An 18,557-nucleotide genomic window follows, 5' to 3' on the forward strand; every position below is an offset into this window, starting at 1 on the left:
CCGACCAACAACCAACCACATCAATGTCCCGCCCCGGACATACAAAGCAAAGCATTCATGCTACATCCATGCTGGCTAAATATACTGTCTCTGCTTGCTAGCTGTCCATTCAAACGAAATACACTGGATATAAACTCCCCAAACAAGCGAAAACCTACCAGTTTCCCCCACTGTCTCTGCCACCTCCCCCCATGCCTGGCTCCTCCGGTTTGTATCCCTGTATGTTCCCTACCGCCACGATCATTTTCTCCTCCTTTTGTTGACATATGGGAAATAACTGCGGTCTGGCTCTCCCAACATACACCCGGTTTGATTGGCTACTGCTTGTACTGTCAGATTTACATACGAGGGATTTGATTGGCTGACGCCTCCGTCGAGGCGGCAAAAGTAGAACATTGCTCTACTTTTGCAGCGAGCACCTCGAGAGAAGCTACGCTTTACTACCAGAATGCAGTTCGGCGAATCGTGACGTCACCCCATTCAAAGTGAATGGGTAGAAGCGTTGAAGCGGCACCGCACGCCGCCGTGTGTAGGGGCCGTTAGAGCCAGCTGGGATGTCACTCTTATGGCTCCGACCGGCACTGCGCATGTGCGTGACGGAGGTGCCTTTTCAGCTCCAGCCGGTACTGCGCATGTGTGTGCCGGTGGTGCCCTCACGGCTCCAGTCGGCACTGCGCCTGCGCGTGCCGGTGGTGCCCTTAAAGCCCCAGCCGGCACTGCGCATGTGTGTGGCGGTGGCTTCACGGACCCGTCAATAATCCGTCCTTTGAGAGATGCCGTAGCTGCTCTTGAAAGGGGAAGGATTGACGGGCCGTTCTTTGCAGCTCTAGCCGGCACTGCGTACGCACGTGGCGGTTGGTGAGGTTGAGCCATCTATCTCTTTCCTGCACCACCATGATCCCCATTACCTTGCCCGTGGCCTGGACGGCGCAGCGTTGGACACGGAGACAAATGTCTGTGACCGCGGCTATCTCGTCCAGAGTGGCCGGTCCAGGATTGCTCGACATATCCTCACAGAGCTCCACTTGGTATGCGGTTAGCATCGAGGAAACGTTCAGAGCCCTGGCGGACAATGCTGCGGCTCTGTAGGCCCGTTCCGTCATGGTAGACTGGAATCGGTCCGTTTTCGCTGGCAGCGTGGGGTTCCTGCTTGGCGGCTGGCCCATCCTCGGTAGGAGGTGGGCTGCCACCAGCGGTTCCATAGGTGGTATGTGGAGCAGGCCAAGCCTCTCCATACCGTCACAGTCAAGGGAGTGGGCACCCTGGATTGGGGCCTTGTTGCTAAAGGGCCGGTCTCTCCACGAGACCGACACCTCATCCAACATCTCCGGGAAGACCGGGAGGAGTTGCCTCTTTGCCCTCGTTGTTTGGGAAAAAAGTTTTCCCTCGTAACGGGACCTGGAGGTCTCCTTGGCCACTTCGGGCCATGGGATGTCTAGTTTGGCCGCAGCGCGCTGACACACGGCTTGTAGGTCCATCCTGGGCGTGTTCCAGCCCGAGGCAGGACGAACAGATCTGGTGTGAGTCTGTGCCTGACACTTTCAACCCGCAACCGCAGCGCCGAGCCTCCGAGTTCCTGACTCCTCTGGTGTGAGGGGGAGAGGCATCCATCTCGTTCGCCGTGAGGCGTGGAGAGGGTTCGCTCATGACAGGTATGTTCGAGAATTTTTTTTTTACCGATCTGTCTTTAATCCGGGGGGAAAAAGGACAGCGTGGGTCTTTTTTCTCTCAAGGATATTACCTGGTATGGTAATATTCCTGTAATCCTTTTCTCCTCCGTGGAAGAGAGAAGAAAAAAGTGTCCTCGCTACCGTGGTGACGGTAGTGAGGGAAAAAACACAAGTTAGCAACTGGTGTGTTGCTAACTTGAAGTCAAAACCTTACCTTACTCCAGAGGAAGAACGGCTAGGTTGACTATAATACTCTTCTGTGAGAGAATCGGGTAGCCGGCTAACGCCCGTCGACCGAAAATTAGCTTTGGGTTCAGTCTGTGGACTGTTAAGCTAGCCCGGCTACCGTTCGAGATGTGCTCTGAAGCGAGAAGAGGTGTTTGAATGACGCATGCGTCGTGGCGCAGGCTACTTATAGGGGGTGATTTCCCCTGACGTTGACGTCAAGAATCACCGGCCAATCAGGATTGGCGTAATGAGATTGATGCTTCTGTTTGCTCCGCGATGAGGCGCATCCCATAGTGAGACATCGAACGGAGTGTTATGAATGAGAACTGATTGTTGGTTCCGGCGCGCGCCATAATAATGTGAGAGAGACATAGAGCTGCCTGCAAAATAAATGATGGCTCAAAGTTCACTAATGAACTTTGTTTTTTTTAAAAAGCCAGACTCCAAGAAGAGCCCCCACTGCCCTCATCTAGCAGCGATCTATACGATCATTTTCTGATAACGATGAAATAGCCCCGCCTCCCTCTCCCCACGTCTCCCTCTCCCCACCTCTCCTGCTGCTGGGCTGTCAGAAGAAAAAAAATGTTAACGGAAACTCTGCGGCACGGTTCCCTCGTCCCTTGGAAGAGGCGGAGAGGTGGGTGTTTTTCATCTGCTGGTGGACAGTCCGGAGAGATATACACAGGGTTGGGTTGTAACGGAATACATGTAACGGCGTTACGTAATCGGAATACAAAAATCAAGTGTATTCAGCTGGCGTTACATTTGAAAAACGAGTAATCTGATTACAGTTACTTTCGTAAACCTGAAGTGAATACATTTTGGAATACTTATTGGAATTATTGGTGGAAAAGTTTCCTCACAAAACGTAATATTCATTACCGGCAGAACTGTGTGCACACTGCACGGCGCTGCAGCATGTCTGTGAGCGAGAGAGAGATGCAGCGTGTCTGTGAGGCCCCGCCCTCGCACGCAGATGAGAGAGATCGATCTCTTTTAAAATATAATGAAAGTTAGAAACGGAGATGGTTAGATAAAATGTGCAAGATAACGTTTATGTAGCATTTCTTTATTGTCGAAATGATGACATTTATAACGGGATACAATCAAAGTGAATGGCCTGCTGCTGCTGAATGCATGGGGCAAGTGACTGGAAAAAGTTTTAAAAGTTATTACATCGTTTCAGAAAATAATAATAAATAATAATGATAATTCATTCTATTTAGGGGCACCTTTCAAAGCACCCAAGGACACCTTACAATTCACAACATATTCTAAGGAAAGGTTTTAAAACAGTACAAAGAATGCAGTCCGGGTGATGTTTTTTATGTGTGGTGCAGATGAGAGAGCTGTCCAGAATGACACCAAGATGTTGTGTTTGTGCTCTTGATAAGCCATTAAAACAGTAAAATATGTGTCTCCTGTTCACCAAAACATACCCATCTGTTATGGAAAAAGAAAGTATTCCAAAAGTATTCTAAAAGTAATCTGCCACCGGTCCCGGCGGGGATTGTTGTTAGCTTCTGATGCACAGAAGAAAAATCTGGCCCACCCTATTTTTTACAGGCCCACCCTAAAGTACATTTCTGCCTACGCTACTGCCAAGGGGTAGACCTAGGACCAGGTGGAGGGATTATATCTCTTCGCTGGCTTGGGAGCGCTTTGGGATCCCCTAGTCAGAGCTAGTTGATGTGGCCAGCGAAAGGAAAGTTTGGGACTCTCTGCTCTACAATTTCATTGGTCCAGTTTCAGTTCTTGTTAAGTATGTTTAACTAATTTCCATTAATACATTATTTTTTCACTCGAGCAGATCAAATACAATGATAATGCTTGTAAAAAGAACAAAGAGAAGAGACATTTCTATTACCATTTTTTCCAAAAAGGAATTCCAAATGTAGTTAATAAGATTAGAAAGTTACAGTAGATTGGACCCAATTTTACTTTAGAGACTTTTAAATGCTTCAAAACTCAGCAATAATTCAAACTATATTTACTTGGTATACTTCATTAACCTGCTTTACAGAGAAATAGTTTAAATGAAGCAATTATTGTCAGTAAAGTAAATTGACATACACATTAAAAGTTGACATACACATTAAAAGTTTCATTTGTGCATGCCATAGTTTTGAATAATTGGAACAGTTTAGGCTCAAAGTCGAGGCATCAGACATGCTGCTGTACGGATCTCACTGTAACACCCAAACATAAACAGAGATTTAATTTACTGAGTCAGTTCTGAGCTGTTACAGTACTAATTAACACATATCCATTACAGCAAGCATACTGTTATTTAGACTAAAGACTCACAGCTGTACATAAATGTATTTATTAGTTTATTTCACTCATGGCAATTATTTTTAAACAAAACATGTACACTTGTACACAGTTTTTAAGCCCATCATGGAAAGGAGCAGGGAAAAGAAAATCTTATTTTACTTGCCCCTAATAAAAAAGAGAGACAAAAATAATCACTGCTTTTTTTTGTCGTGTAGATACAGATGTTGCCCCACAGTAATGTACATATGGAAAAATCAATGAACAATACAAAATGTGCATTGATTTGTAGTCAAGCACATATTTCGCTTTGTTCAACACAAACACATTTTTGGATATTTTACTTTTCACATGTGATTTCCATGTTCATTTATCATCCATTATAACTTCCAACAATCTAGATTCAGACACTTTCTCTTGTTTTGTTCAAGTTAAAGATAACTTATTTACATCAAATCCTTTTTAAGTTGGACCATTTCATTTGCAATACTTTCTGCCAAAATATTAAAATCATCCCCTGAACTAAAAACACGTGTGTCATCAGCCAACAACACAAATTGAAGTAACTTTTTACTTGTCACAAATGTCAAATATATACAAAATAAAGAGTTTTTGAAAGTTTGAATTAGTCCTCGAGTCGTCACAAAGAGACCTTACAAGTTTAGTCAGTTACTTCTGTCTCGAGTCATATCTGAGTTTAGTAGATGCTTTGTGAGTTGTTCCAACGAGCGAGGCAGTTACTGTGTCAAGACTCCAACTATAAAGGATAGTTAGATCAAACAAATAATTTAATATGACAGAACAAGGTTATAAATGCTGTTTGGCTAAATCTATTTACAATTTCACTTATCTTTCAATAGAGAAAAATATTTTAACTTGCTTTTTTCTTTTTTATATTTTCAGACGTATCCAAGTCTTATTTGAGGGGCTTTTCACTTTTTAAATTATATTTTCTGCAAGAGCAACAGTTTCCAGAAGTTTTATGATACAAATATCTGTCCATTCACACCTTGTGAAATTACATGTGCTGTTTAAATGTTAATATCTCCTACTGATGCCATGTTTTAAAGGTCCTGCAAACAACATATTGTCATCAAGAAAAAGTCCCATGTATAGTTAAAGGATGACAGCCCTAAAGTAATCAGGGAGATAGATATAAGACAGTGAAATGGAGCCAAAAAAGGACCCTTGATGCATATTAAAACAGCAACCCTTAACATGGACTTTCAAGGTCACCAAGATGAAAAAGCGAAACCATAACCTTGAAGTCCCACTTTTCCCTCTCGCGGACTAACAACAGCCTCTCTCCTCATCTCTTTGTTTTTTTCCTCTTTCTCTTTCTGTCTCTTTCACTCTCCTCTCCCTGTGTCGTCTCCCTGATCGGGCGGCAGACAGCGTGTAAGTGCTCTAACCCAGAGAAGTCTCCAGGAGCTCTTGTGATTGGCTGTGCTCTGCAGCACAGTTCACAATCGATTAAGGCACGGTGAGCTCCCGTTAACAGCTTTTCTCTGCTGCTCCTGTGGCTTTGATACTGTCACATAGACTCCAACTTCGCCCTTAACCCTTCAACCACTGTCCCCTTTCTCTCTGTCTCTGTCTCTGTCTCTGTCTCTCTCTCTCTCTCTCTCTCTCTCTCTCTCTCTCTCTCTCTCTCTCTCTCTCTCTCTCTCTCTCTCTCTCTCTTTACAGTTTTACTTTCATTTTCAAAGCCAAGACTCCCTCACTCCACTGCCACTTCAAGACATTTTTTGCAACTCACTCCTTGCTTGTGTAACTCTGTAGTTCATTTTCCTAGAGTTTTTCCTCTCAAGTCACTTTGAGCTTCTTCTCCTTTAGCTCACCTTGTCTTGTTGAATTTCAGTTTTTTATCCTCAGGGAGAGCAAAAGATCAAAGGATAGAGATAAAAGAGAGCGATGTTCTTTGTCTAAGTTTCCAAACATAACGAATGAGGTCTTGCATATTATTGGAAAGCTGAACAAATTGTAGGTGTTCTGGTATATCTGTATGCAGTGGTGTTATATTTGGAGGATATAATTCATATTGGATGTTTCCACAGCTCACCATTTCTGCCCGGTGCACAGTGCAGTGCCAGTGCAGTAAGTAGTGAGCCTGTTATGTGTTGAAGGAGAAAATGAAGTGGCAGTCAGGGATTTCCTCTACATGCTTTCAACATGAAGAAGGCTGAGTAGTAACTAATGGTACTTACAACCTTTACAGTGACAAACATGGCAGTGCTGACAGAGCCAACAGCGTTAACCTCAGAGGAACCTTTTTACTATTTTCAGGCTTTTTACAGACCAATAGTTTTTTGTTTATTTCGAGAAGATGATTGGCAGAATAATTGGTTATTACATGAATAGTTAGTTGCAGCTTTTTGGTTCACAATAGATATACACATAGCAAATACAATAGTTGTGTGCTGCTATACAAATGTTCTGAAAGTTGTTTACAGAACTTTTAAACTGTGCAATTGTTTCTGTCTGCAGATCTGATTCTTTGTCAGGTTGAGATTGCAATTGTTTGTGCAGTCTTAAAAAAAAGCCAGCAGAGAAGGTTATCCAAGTTCTATCCATTCATGAAAACTCATGGAAATCACACATTGCTTACTTGTAGCTAAATAAATCATTTTGGGATAATCCTCCCGTGAAAAAACTTGCTGTCCGGATGCATTCAGGCGAGTTATAACCTTGTGTTTCGTTGTAATTCTGTTTGACAACAAGATAAATATTGTAAAACAAAATCAAAGCATTTGCTTCCTTTTCCCTCTTGCCTTTCTATCATGTCGTCTCCGCCTCCTTGGGCTGAGAGAAAAAAAAAATCAGTATGTTTATGGACGAGTAGAAATGCAATTCACACAAAACTGCCACCAAAATGCGTATTTCCAGCTTTTTGTAAAGCTGTTCATGTAGCAGCTAGCAATGAAAGACAGCATTGCCTGAAGAAAATTATGTGGTTTTTTTCACCATGGTTTTTATTGTCAAAAGGCAGTGAACCATTCTCCCAGAAACACAAAAGATGTGCAGTGAGAGATGCCAATTGCTCGATCTGCCCACAGAATGTTCTTTTCTTCTCCCTTTTTTCTATTTTCTCTATTGTGGCTCACAGAAAAGCTTTAAGTGGCATTTAACTATGTTCTCGCTGCAGACATAGCCTTCAGCAGCTAAACTCAGAAGCTCTTTCTCTCCATACACACGTGAAACATGACAGCATCCCAGATATATCTATATTTTTGTATCGTCAAGCGATTTTGTTATTGTTAAAGATAACATGAAACATGCATGTTTTGGCACTGGTAGTGCCCGAAGATATTAGACAAACCACCTGGGATAAAATATGATTTTAAACAAGTTGGTAAAACACAGATATGAAAAATGTATTGTCTACCTAGCTACCTAGCTAGCAAGCCTAGATTTTTGAGTGAAGTCACTTCATACAAAACAGGGTTGGTTTATTTCCAGTGGTTGCCTGGATGGACAGCCTGACAGTCAACACTACTGATAGCTTTTTTAAATTGACCACTAGAGTGACCTCATTTTGGTAGTAATTATGGAATGTAATCCCACCGTTATAAAACATTATACATGAAGAAAGAATATTTATTAAAATATTAAAGAAAGAATCCTTAAAGAGGAGCAGGATTACAGGAAAAGCTTAATACAGAAATGGAGATGAAGAGGAGGGGAGAACAGTGGAGTCAGTTGAGTTTGTGGGGTGACAGTGGTACAACTTTTACCACACTTCACAGCAACTCATCGAGTGAGGGTGAGACAGGGGCAAATGATAGTCAAGTAGATAACACAGGTTAGATAAAGCCAATCATTTATTTAGTGACTGTTTTGGTGACATTAGTCAAAAGAAACTGGGGTTTCGGTATGCATATTTGGATCTGGTAGCTAGCTTACTACAGTAGATAGCCCCTTTGACTGTATCTCCTTGTATCCAAGAAGAACATTGAAGGAAAACCAACTTCTATATATATTGACCTTTAAAAATAGGGACTTTCTAGCTAGATAGCTAGGTAGAAATCACAAAAATATATTTTTTATATCTGTGGTTTTTCAACCTTCTCCTGGTCTTTATTATTCAGTTCCAGTTAGATAAGGATGTAACGATACAGCCTATGAGGAAGTTTCATGTTAACCAATGCCATAACAAGATTTGTGATAAAGTAGTGCTTTGGTTATTGGATGAACATTCACTCCAGTTTTTTTTCTCAGTTTCAAACTGTCTGCAGTCAAAGGAGGGTTAGCATCCCTCACTCTTGAACACAGTCACGCAGAGACTATCAACTATCAATACATTGCTGATTGTGAAAAGATCCCCCTGTCTTCTTCAGCAACGTGCAACCTGAGCACCAAACCTTGATCATGTGATAATGAGAGAAACTGATGATGAGGTAATGATTAGTTAATTGAGAAAGGAGTAACAAACAACTTGGTAAATTGATTAATCCTTAATAACTTTTCTAATAACTCCTAATGGAGGACTAGTAGATAATGATTAGTTTCTAGAAGACAGGCTGGGAGATCTTATTGAAAAATGTAGTAATGATTAGTTGAATATTTGCCAACTGATTATGCTGACCCCTTTGACCTCTTTAAGGAGTATGTTCTAATTAACTCTAAGCCTGCTGCTAATAGGGTTGTTTAGACTGTGAGCAATTAAATAATAATCCACATTACAGCTTAACGGTCATAAACACATTCAAGTCCGAAAGAACGACTCCTCAACTCATGACCATCGAAAGATTGGCCTTGGTGGAAATCTATGGAGGCCATTGTAGATACTCAGCTATAGTCTCACAGTAGCTGTACAATAAAAAGGGTGTAGCATGGGACTAGGCATTACCCTTTACATTTTGGAATATTTTCAAATACACAATTGTTTTCACTTTTGTTAACACTGCAAAATAGAGCATGGCCTTAGTGGAGGTCTGCAACTGGAAGTGCCATTCCAGTTGCATTTAATGCCACGATTAAAATAACACGTCCTTCACTTTTCTGCTGTGTCAAAATCGTCACATGCTTTCTCCAAAAGAAGCTCACTTCAAAGGATAATTGGGCAGCGGTCTGTTGTATGTGAAGATGATGAAGATCTCCAACACAGTATAATGTGGTACAAGCAACCTGTCGGCGGCTGACGTGTGCCAAAGCCCTCTGGGTGGTGTAGTCTATACTGCTCTCTCTATTGGTATCACAGCCAACTGCTCTTGATGGCAGGTGCCACATGCAATGGAGGGAAGAGGATGTGGCGCTCTCACAGACGACATGACCTCCAGGGCCCCGGCTCATCGCGTTTGTTTGGAGATGGATCTTGTTGGGACCTTGCCGGTGCATGGTGTCCCCTGCCTGGCTCCTCTCCCCTCAGAGCTGTAATCACAGCAGACTGCGTGTCACAGCGCCCCGCTCTAATTGGCCTGTCACTCTCCATGCGCTGGAGGAGGAGGGGTTGGCCTTTGTGGGGCTGCCATGGCGACTGGGCCATTTAATGAGAACGAGCACGCTGTGACTAATGACATCCCTGAGCCCATCGGATATACTGCAAATGGACAATTTGCTGCATCACTCACACACAATACACAAACATAAAAGCCCACACCCTCAGCGTGGTCAAACCTCATCGAATGGTAGATGGTTTCCACCGTGAATCAATACGTGACAAGTGGACTTCAGTATTAATTCTATGGCTGTCATCCATTGTTATACACTCTTTAGCAATAATAGTTTTATCTAATATCGCTACTGCTAATATTATATGGAGATATTAACTACAGCTTAAGATACACATTGGCTATTATGGGTCATTGCTCAAGAGACTTTAATGGGAAACATAAGCCTTATCATCCGTAATGGGAGTATGGATTTGAAGTGAGGCGTGATAACAGTCGACCATATTCCCAGGAGAGAGAGAAAAATACATTTCCTTGGCCCTCTTCCATCTCTTCCCATCATCCTGTTTATTGGTCCATTAGTGACCAAGTGACAGCGTGAAATGCGTGGATATCTATCAAGTATATCACTTCCCGAGCTGGACGACAACGTGCCATCTTTTTTGATTCCCCAGAACGTAACGACGTGCCTAGAACAACAGTCATTGACGAGGTTTAAGGTCATGATGCAGTCAAGTTTACTAACACAAGTCAAGGAACCGTCGTGGCAGCCTTTTGTATTACAGTTGTGTGTCGGTTCAGTTGTCTGTTAGCTTATCCAATAGTATAGAAGAAGAAGGTAATCAGTGAAGAGGCGCATAACACCACTGTCCTCAAAATGTAGTAAAACTGGTAAAAAGGTTCACAATATTAACGCACTATGGTCCTTTATGCTGACGGAGCTCATCAACCTTACTGTGGTGGTTCATTGTCACAGCTCTCATCAACATCTTTTCTGCTGCAGGTAGCTGTTTTCTGTATAATATTTCTTTAAAACAACTGTATCGTTAGCCTAATAGCATAATTGCCCAAGTCATATTTGAATGTTTTTGGAAAACAAGAAAAAACAATTTTTAGCAAGCACATTGGTGGTTTTTTATTGATTTTGTAACAGTATGTTCAACCAGATGTGTGAACAAATTTGCACAAAAAAGTCACAACATCAATTGCATAACAAATAAAAATGACTTAGGCAGAATGTGCCATGACTTAGGTAATTTTTCTTACACAACTTTTTGTACACATGAATACAAACATAACATAGAAAAGTAGTTTTACTTTCCTAAATATAACCAAGTTGTGTTACCTGTCTAACCTTAACCAAGTTGTTCTAAATATCTGACCTTAACCAAGTTGTTTTACTTCTTTAACCTTAACCAAATCCTACTCAGGTGCTGTGTGAACTCGTTTTCTATTGATGAGGGAGGTTGTCGTAGTACTGGTGGGCCACTCTTGGTAGTACTGGTTCCATTGCTTGCAAGTCATTGTATTTCCTGAGAGTAATTGGCAATTGGGCAGGAAAGAGTGGGACCCAGTGGACCGGTTCTTCGGGGATGCTGAGTCGCTGAGGTAGGTCCTCCCAGTCAGACTCAAAATCAAACGTGTGCCAGATTCGACCATCTGCCAAGTACTGGAGAGCCCGAAGGTCATGGACTGTGGGGTCGCCAACTTTTCTGCCTGGTCGAATTTTGGTGACATAGGCCCCAGATAACCTCATGAAGTCACTGTGGTATAGCTGGGTCACCTTGTATGGGGATGGGTGCAAACGTGCAGTCTCAAAGATGACAATGTAATCACGTGGAGTGTGAATATCTTTGATGGTACGCCGTTCAATGAGGCTATGCATGGAGTCGCACTCCATTTGTGTGTGCCCTGCAACCAGAAACTTTTGTTCATGTTTCGGTTGGCATCTAGGACTGACTCAAAGTGCTTGCACTGCAGATGGGCAAAAACCTGCTGAGGGAGCCCTCATGCTCCTCCCAGGCGTAACAATACTCATCTTTGTTACCCAGGTTGAAGCAAGTAAAGTTGTGCATATGTAATTTAGTTTTGTAATACATCTTGCTAGCTTTTGTCTTGGGACACAGAAGAACGCTCTGAAGGTCCATTGTCCACACTGAGAGCTTGTCACTGGATTCCTGTTTATCCTTAGCTTTTTCAGCTTGAGCTTGAGCCTTTAATTTCATGTGAGTAGTAAGGGTATCCTGATCTATATTTCCCACCTTGGCGCCGATACATACATCACTGGTCTTTTTTTGGTACGAACACAGAGTATTTCTTCTCACTGAACACTTTTCGGAAATATGTCTCACTCACAACACATGCTCCACTTTTACCAGCAGCTTTCTGGTATTCCTTGTGAAGGTCACTTAGAACTGTTCCCGGCTCCACAAACTTCTTATCCTGATAGGGGGGAACCTGACGGCAGTAATGGGATGGAACAGTAGGCAACCCAGAGAGCCATTCTTTCAGGAAGGTCTGGTCCGCATCTGATATGGGCATATGTGGACCAGTCTTATTGATCTTGGGTTTGGGCGGATCAGTTTTGGTTTTCATGTCCACAGTTAACCATGATCCGATGGTCCTTGGGGCAATGCCAAGGGTTGAACAGAAAAGAATCTTACACACAGGTAGTTTACATCTATCTGCCAGTTGCAGGTGGTATGATAGGGACGTTTTTCTCCTTGATGCAACACCACCTTTCTTCTGCTTTATAGGCACATTTTCCACTAAAGTCTGGATATACAGCTTGCGTGTCTCCCAGGAGGGCATGGACCAGAAATTGTTGAAGATATCCGTTCTCCCTTCTTCACTCAGCAGTTCACAACTTAGTTTCTCCGACCTTAAGCAGTGCTATGATGTGCAGGGTGGGCCCATGGTCTTTGGCTGTCTTTCCTGTCCCGTTGCGTTCTTGTAACTCTCCCCCTTAAGGCGCTTCTCTTTTATCACCTGTCGCTTCCACATAATTATGTAACCTTGGACGCTTATGACGTTTAACAGCGGGAGCTTCAAGTGCAGCCTCTTCTTCACTATGTTGAGCCGTGTCTGCATCACTATCATCATCTGGGCGGTCATCTTTCTTAGGTCTATAGTCCTCATCCAAGACAGAGTCATCGTGTTCACTTTCTGACCATGAATCAGGATCAGAATCAGCTCTGGAGGCTTCATCGGCTGTTTCTTCTTCAATCCGTTGCCCGGTGTCTATGTCATTTCCTTCTTTCTCACATCTACTGTCATCTAAATCCTTCTCTGAGTCCTTCTCTAAATTTGTATCAAGTTCATTTCCTGACCCTGAAGCAGAAGAAAATAAAGTTGCTGAGTGTTGCTATTTCATCATACCTTGTCGCAGAAATGTGATTAAAAGTTTAAACACACAGTTCCTAATCCCTTTGATTGACTGAAAGTACATTTAGTGTCTAGAAAGTTGAAGAAATATGAACTAGCTCACCAGATGAATCAAAAAGAAGAGCTAATGCTTCACTTGTGGTCAGCAGAGCCCTCTATCTCATGCGGTCCGCCATCTTTGTATGTATGTAGCGTCAAAAATGCCTAAGTCAAAGAGATGACTTAGGCAGATAGTGATTTTGGACTCTAAAATGCATTCTGATAGGCTGAGGACATAGGCAATAAGGCAGGGTGATGCAGCAGTGGTAGGAGAGTAAAGTTAGGCAGATATCACAATTTGGCCAACAAATGACTTAGGCAATTATGCTATTAGGCTAAGTTATTTGCTTAGCATCATATAGAAAACACTGACACCCAACAGAGAGAAACATACTGATAAAAGGATGAAGTTGGTTTAATATTGGACTTACTTTCATCAGATGGCTGATTTAATTACAAATAAATGCTAATGTTTTACGACTTCTGGATGTGTAAATAAGCAACTTGTGCTTACATGTTGGGAATATGAACTTCCGGTAAAGTCCAGTGCTAACTCACACAATGCACTGCAGTTAATAATGTGGTGCAAGAGAATGAACCCATAGTTATATGGCAGTAATAAATGTGAAACTCTGGTTGCTTACCATCCATCCATCCATCTTCTCCCGCTTATCCGTGGTCGGGTCGCGGGGGTAGCAGTTCCAGCAGAGAGCCCCAAACTTTCTTTTCCCTGGCGACATCAACCAGCTCTGACTGGGGGATCCCAAGGCGCTCCCAGGCCAGCGAAGAGATATAATCCCTCCACCTGGTCCTAGGTCTACCCCTTGGTCTCTTCCCAGCTGGACGTGCCTGGAACACCTCCCTAGGGAGGCGCCCAGGTGGCATCCTAACTAGGTGCCCGAACCACCTCAACTGGCTTCTTTCGACGCGAAGGAGGAGCGGCTCAACTCCGAGTCCCTCCCTGATGACCGAACTTCTCACCTTATCTCTAAGGGAGACACCAGCCACCCGGCGGAGGAAACCCATCTCGGCCGCTTGTATCCGCGATCTCGTTCTTTCGGTCATGACCCATCCTTCATGACCATAGGTGAGGGTAGGAACGAACTGAGAACCATGGCCTCAGATTTGGAGGTGCTGATCCTCATCCCAGCCGCTTCACACTCGGTTGCGAAACGATCCAGTGAGTGCTGAAGGTCGCAGACCGATGAAGCCATTAGAACCAAATCATCTGCAAAAAGCAGTGGTGCAATCCTTAGTCCACCGAACTGCAGACCCCCTCCCCCACGACTACGCCTCGAAATCCGATCCATGTATATTACAAACAGGATTGGTGACAAAGCGCAGCCCTGGCGGAGGCCAACCCTCACCGGAAATGGGTCCGACTTACTGCCGAGGACCCGGACACAGCTCTCGCTTTGGGAGTACAGAGATTGGATGGCCCTGAGCAGAGACCCCCTCACCCCATACTCCCGCAGCACCTCCCACAGTAACTCCCTGGGAACTCGGTCATACGCCTTCTCCAAGTCTACAAAACACATGTAGACCGTATAAGCGTACTCCCAGGCCCCCTCCAGGATCCTTGCGAGAGTAAAAAGCTGATCCGTCGTTCCACGACCAGGACGGAATCCGCATTGTTCCTCCTCAATCTGAGGTTCGACAATCGGCCTGACCCTCCTTTCGAGTACCTTGGAGTAAACTTTCCCGGGGAGGCTGAGTAGTGTGATGCCTCTGTAATTGGCACACACCCTCTGATCCCCCTTTTTAAAAAGGGGAACCACCACCCCGGTCTGCCACTCCTTCGGTACTGTTTCCGACTTCCACGCAACGTTGATGAGACGTGTCAACCATGACAGTCCCTCAACACCCAGAGCCTTCAGCATTTCCGGGCGGATCTCATCCACCCCCGGGGCTTTGCCACTGTGGAGTTGTTTGACGACCTCAGTGACCTCCCCCCGGGAGATTGGTGTTGATCCCCCGTCATACTCCAGCTCTGCCTCTAACATAGAGGGCGGAGTTGTCGGGTTCAGGAGTTCCTCAAAGTGTTCCTTCCAACGCCCCAACACTCCATCAGTTGAGGTCAACAACGTCCCATCCTTACTGTACACAGCTTGGATGGTCCCCTGCTTCCCCCTCCTGAGGTGTCGGACAGTTTTCCAGAACAACTTTGGTGCCGCCCGAAAGTCCTTCTCCATGTCTTCTCCGAACTTCTCCCACACCCGCTGCTTTGCCTCGGCCACGGGTGAGGCTGCTGCCCTTCGGGCCCGTCGGTACCTTGCAATTGCCTCGGGAGTCCCCTGGGATAACAAATCCCTGAAGGCCTCCTTCTTCAGTCGGACGGCTTCCCTGACCACCGGTGTCCACCAGGAGGTTCGAGGGTTACCGCCCCTTGAGGCACCTAGGACCTTGAGACCACAGCTCCCCGCCGCGGCTTCGGCAATAGAGGCTTTGAACACCGACCACTCTGGTTCAATGTCCCCAACCTCCACAGGAATGCCCGAAAAGCTCCGCCGGAGGTGTGAGTTGAAGGCCTCCTGAACTTGGGCCTCCTCCAGACGTTCCCAGTTCACCCGAACTACACGTTTGGGCTTACCAGGTCTATCCAGAGGCTTCCCCCGCCACTCGACCCAACTCACCACCAGATGGTGATCAGTTGACAACTCCGCCCCTCTCTTTACCCGAGTGTCCAAAACATACGGCCTCAGGTCCGATTATACGATAACGAAATCGATCATGGACCTTCTGCCTAGGGTGCTCTGGTACCACGTACACTTATGAGCATCCTTATGCTCGAACATGGTGTTTGTTATGGCCAATCCATGACTAGCACAGAAGTCCAGTAACAAACCACCACTCCGGTTCAGATCAGGGGGGCCGTTCCTCCCAATCACGCCCCTCCAAGTGTCTCCATCATTGCCCACATGTGCGTTGAAGTCTCCCAGCAAGATTAAAGAGTCCGCTTTCACTGCCACCCTTCTGGCAGCGCACCCGACCCCATCGTTGTTTCCCGTAGGTGGTGGGCCCGCGGGACGGAGAAGCGGAGGTGTTGCCCACGTTGCCTTTTCGGGCTGGGCCCGGCCGGGCTCCGTGGCAAGCCCGGCCACCAGACGCTCGCCGACGAGTCCTCCTTCTGGGCCTGGCTCCAGAAGGGGACCCCGGGCTTCCTCCGGGCCGGGTATCCTCACTTCTTGTGTCGTCTTTCATGAGGTCTTTTGAACCAATCTTAGTCTGGCCCCTTGCCTGAGACCAATTTGCCATGGGAGACCCTCCCAGGAACACAAGGTTCCAGACAACACAGCCCCCAAGTTCATCAGGGCACACAAACCTCTCTACCACGGTAAGGTGCTGGTTCTTCAGAGAGGAGGTTGCTTACCATTAAAGGAAAATAAGATTTATAAATTGAAAAAGAAAATCAAATAACAAATACAATTGTATTTAAATTAATCCACAATTGTTTCAGTTTTAAGGCTTAGATTTGTAAACATTCACTGGCCTAGTTAGCACATGTCATTACTTTAAAATTATAAAAATATTGACTGAGAAATGCCATATAAGTCGTTGCGGTTGATTACAATGACTTGTTTATTTGTACTTTTCAGCTTGAGTGGTTTCTTAATTAACAACAGTACCTATCCACTCATGGAAAAATGTATGTTTTGCAAGACACGATTAACCAGTAGCATTATGGTTATCATAAGAGAGATCACAAACAGAATATTCTAAATCAGAAATTGATGCAGCTAATTACAAAGTGCCGACATCTTGCAATTATCCACAGAAGACGCCTTCGCCTTATTGAAATGATTATTAAAAAGCAGTATGGCATTAAGCTTATGAGGATAGTTTGGGCTAAAAGTACAAGGGCATGTGTGTTTCATTTAAACACCCCACTCTCTTTTCCTCTGCTCTCTAAGTGGCCTCTGTGCAATGTTTGCTGTTACATAATTGCAAGGGCTCAGGGGAAGGTGGAACTACGACTGAAATGCAGCATTGGAGGATATACAGTGTGGCCATTGTAATTCATGGTGTGGCTATGGCCCCATAAAGATACATCCTAGCACTGCCTATTACAGGAGGTGATTTAAAGTACACTGGCCTGATCACACAACCTGGGAATATAAAGACAGGGACACTGCTCTCTCACTCTGCGCAGTTAGACTCATTACCATTTATTAGAGCCTTGGCGAGGCACCGTATCCACTTTTCAACATGCTTGAAAAATCAAAACATGAATAGTAATGCCAGAGAAAATCTGTCCCTCACTGCAATCCCCAGTTAATCAGCAGTGATAATGTTTTGCTAAACTATAATCTCATCTGTGAATATTAATAAGGACTCTTAGGGATCTCAGCCGAGTGATAACGGAGAGCGTGTGTCTCCTGCTGAAAAATTGACAAACTGTTGAGACAGATTGTTGAATCCCTCAGTTCTCACTTTGGCTCTCTTGGTTTTCCTCGGTGGCTCTTCAGTGTGAAAGCAGTGTGTGGCTGTGATTCACTAACAGTTTTTTTATCAACAAACTGCCACTTTGCATATAACACCCACGCAGCACACAAAACACACACACTTGGATGAACACAATAAGATGGCATGCGTGAGATTAGAGTGCACCTCTCTGCATACCGTCTCCTTTTCTTCCTGCACGTTTGGGTGTCCCTGGATGATTAGGAGCCCTATCTCTGAAGGGCATCGGGAGTGTTTACAGCCCATGTAGCCTTTGAGAATCGATAATGACATGAAGACCCTGGGCAGGTTAATGTTCTGTGAAGAGGCTGTTATATATAAAATCCAGAGTGTTGCTTCTAGGAATGGTAAATGCATCACATCTGAGTATTGAAGTCTTACTGCTGTGGCTGATCTGAGCATGGCCTGTGACCCTGGTCGAGATGCACGTCAAATGAGCCGAATCAATCATGGGGACAGCGATCGGCCATTACAGACCAAATGAGATGGCCAACGCAGGCAGCCCTGTGGGTTTGCCTTGATTTAACAACATATTATAACACGTTGATGACAGCGGCAGACGAGTGTCGATGTGTTCTGAAATGCAGTCCCAGGTTAAGTAATATTAATAATAAACCATAATGGAAAAAGAGAAAAACACCCTGAGATGCGCACAGAGGGGCAATTGCAGCCTGCTCTTTGTGGCTAACCAGCTATGGTTTGGTTTCTAGCAGGGGCATCCCCGGCTGATGGGACATGCAGCCCTTGGAGGTGAAATTTATTGGTATGGATTTTGTGCTGCTACCGTTGCATTGAATCAGCGTGATCAAGCAGGCAGGCCGAGGGAAATAGGACTGTTCTGAGAGTGAATTATACGCAGTCACACACTCAATTTACCCCTGCAAAGTTATTTAGGGAGGGAACAGACATGCAGGCATACACATGCTATGTGGTGGCATGCATGCTGCTGACTCACATTCATTAAAACATGCACTCCACATTAGTTAACACGATTAGTAACATTAAATCAAGTCAAAAATGTAATCCAATTTCTCTTTTGGGCAATACATTTAAATGATACAGTAGTTCAGGCAATAATGTGAAAAATGTCACCACATAAAAGTATTTAAAA

This window comes from Pseudochaenichthys georgianus, chromosome 5 (genome assembly GCF_902827115.2).
Source record: "Pseudochaenichthys georgianus chromosome 5, fPseGeo1.2, whole genome shotgun sequence".
Lineage (NCBI taxonomy): Eukaryota > Metazoa > Chordata > Actinopteri > Perciformes > Channichthyidae > Pseudochaenichthys > Pseudochaenichthys georgianus.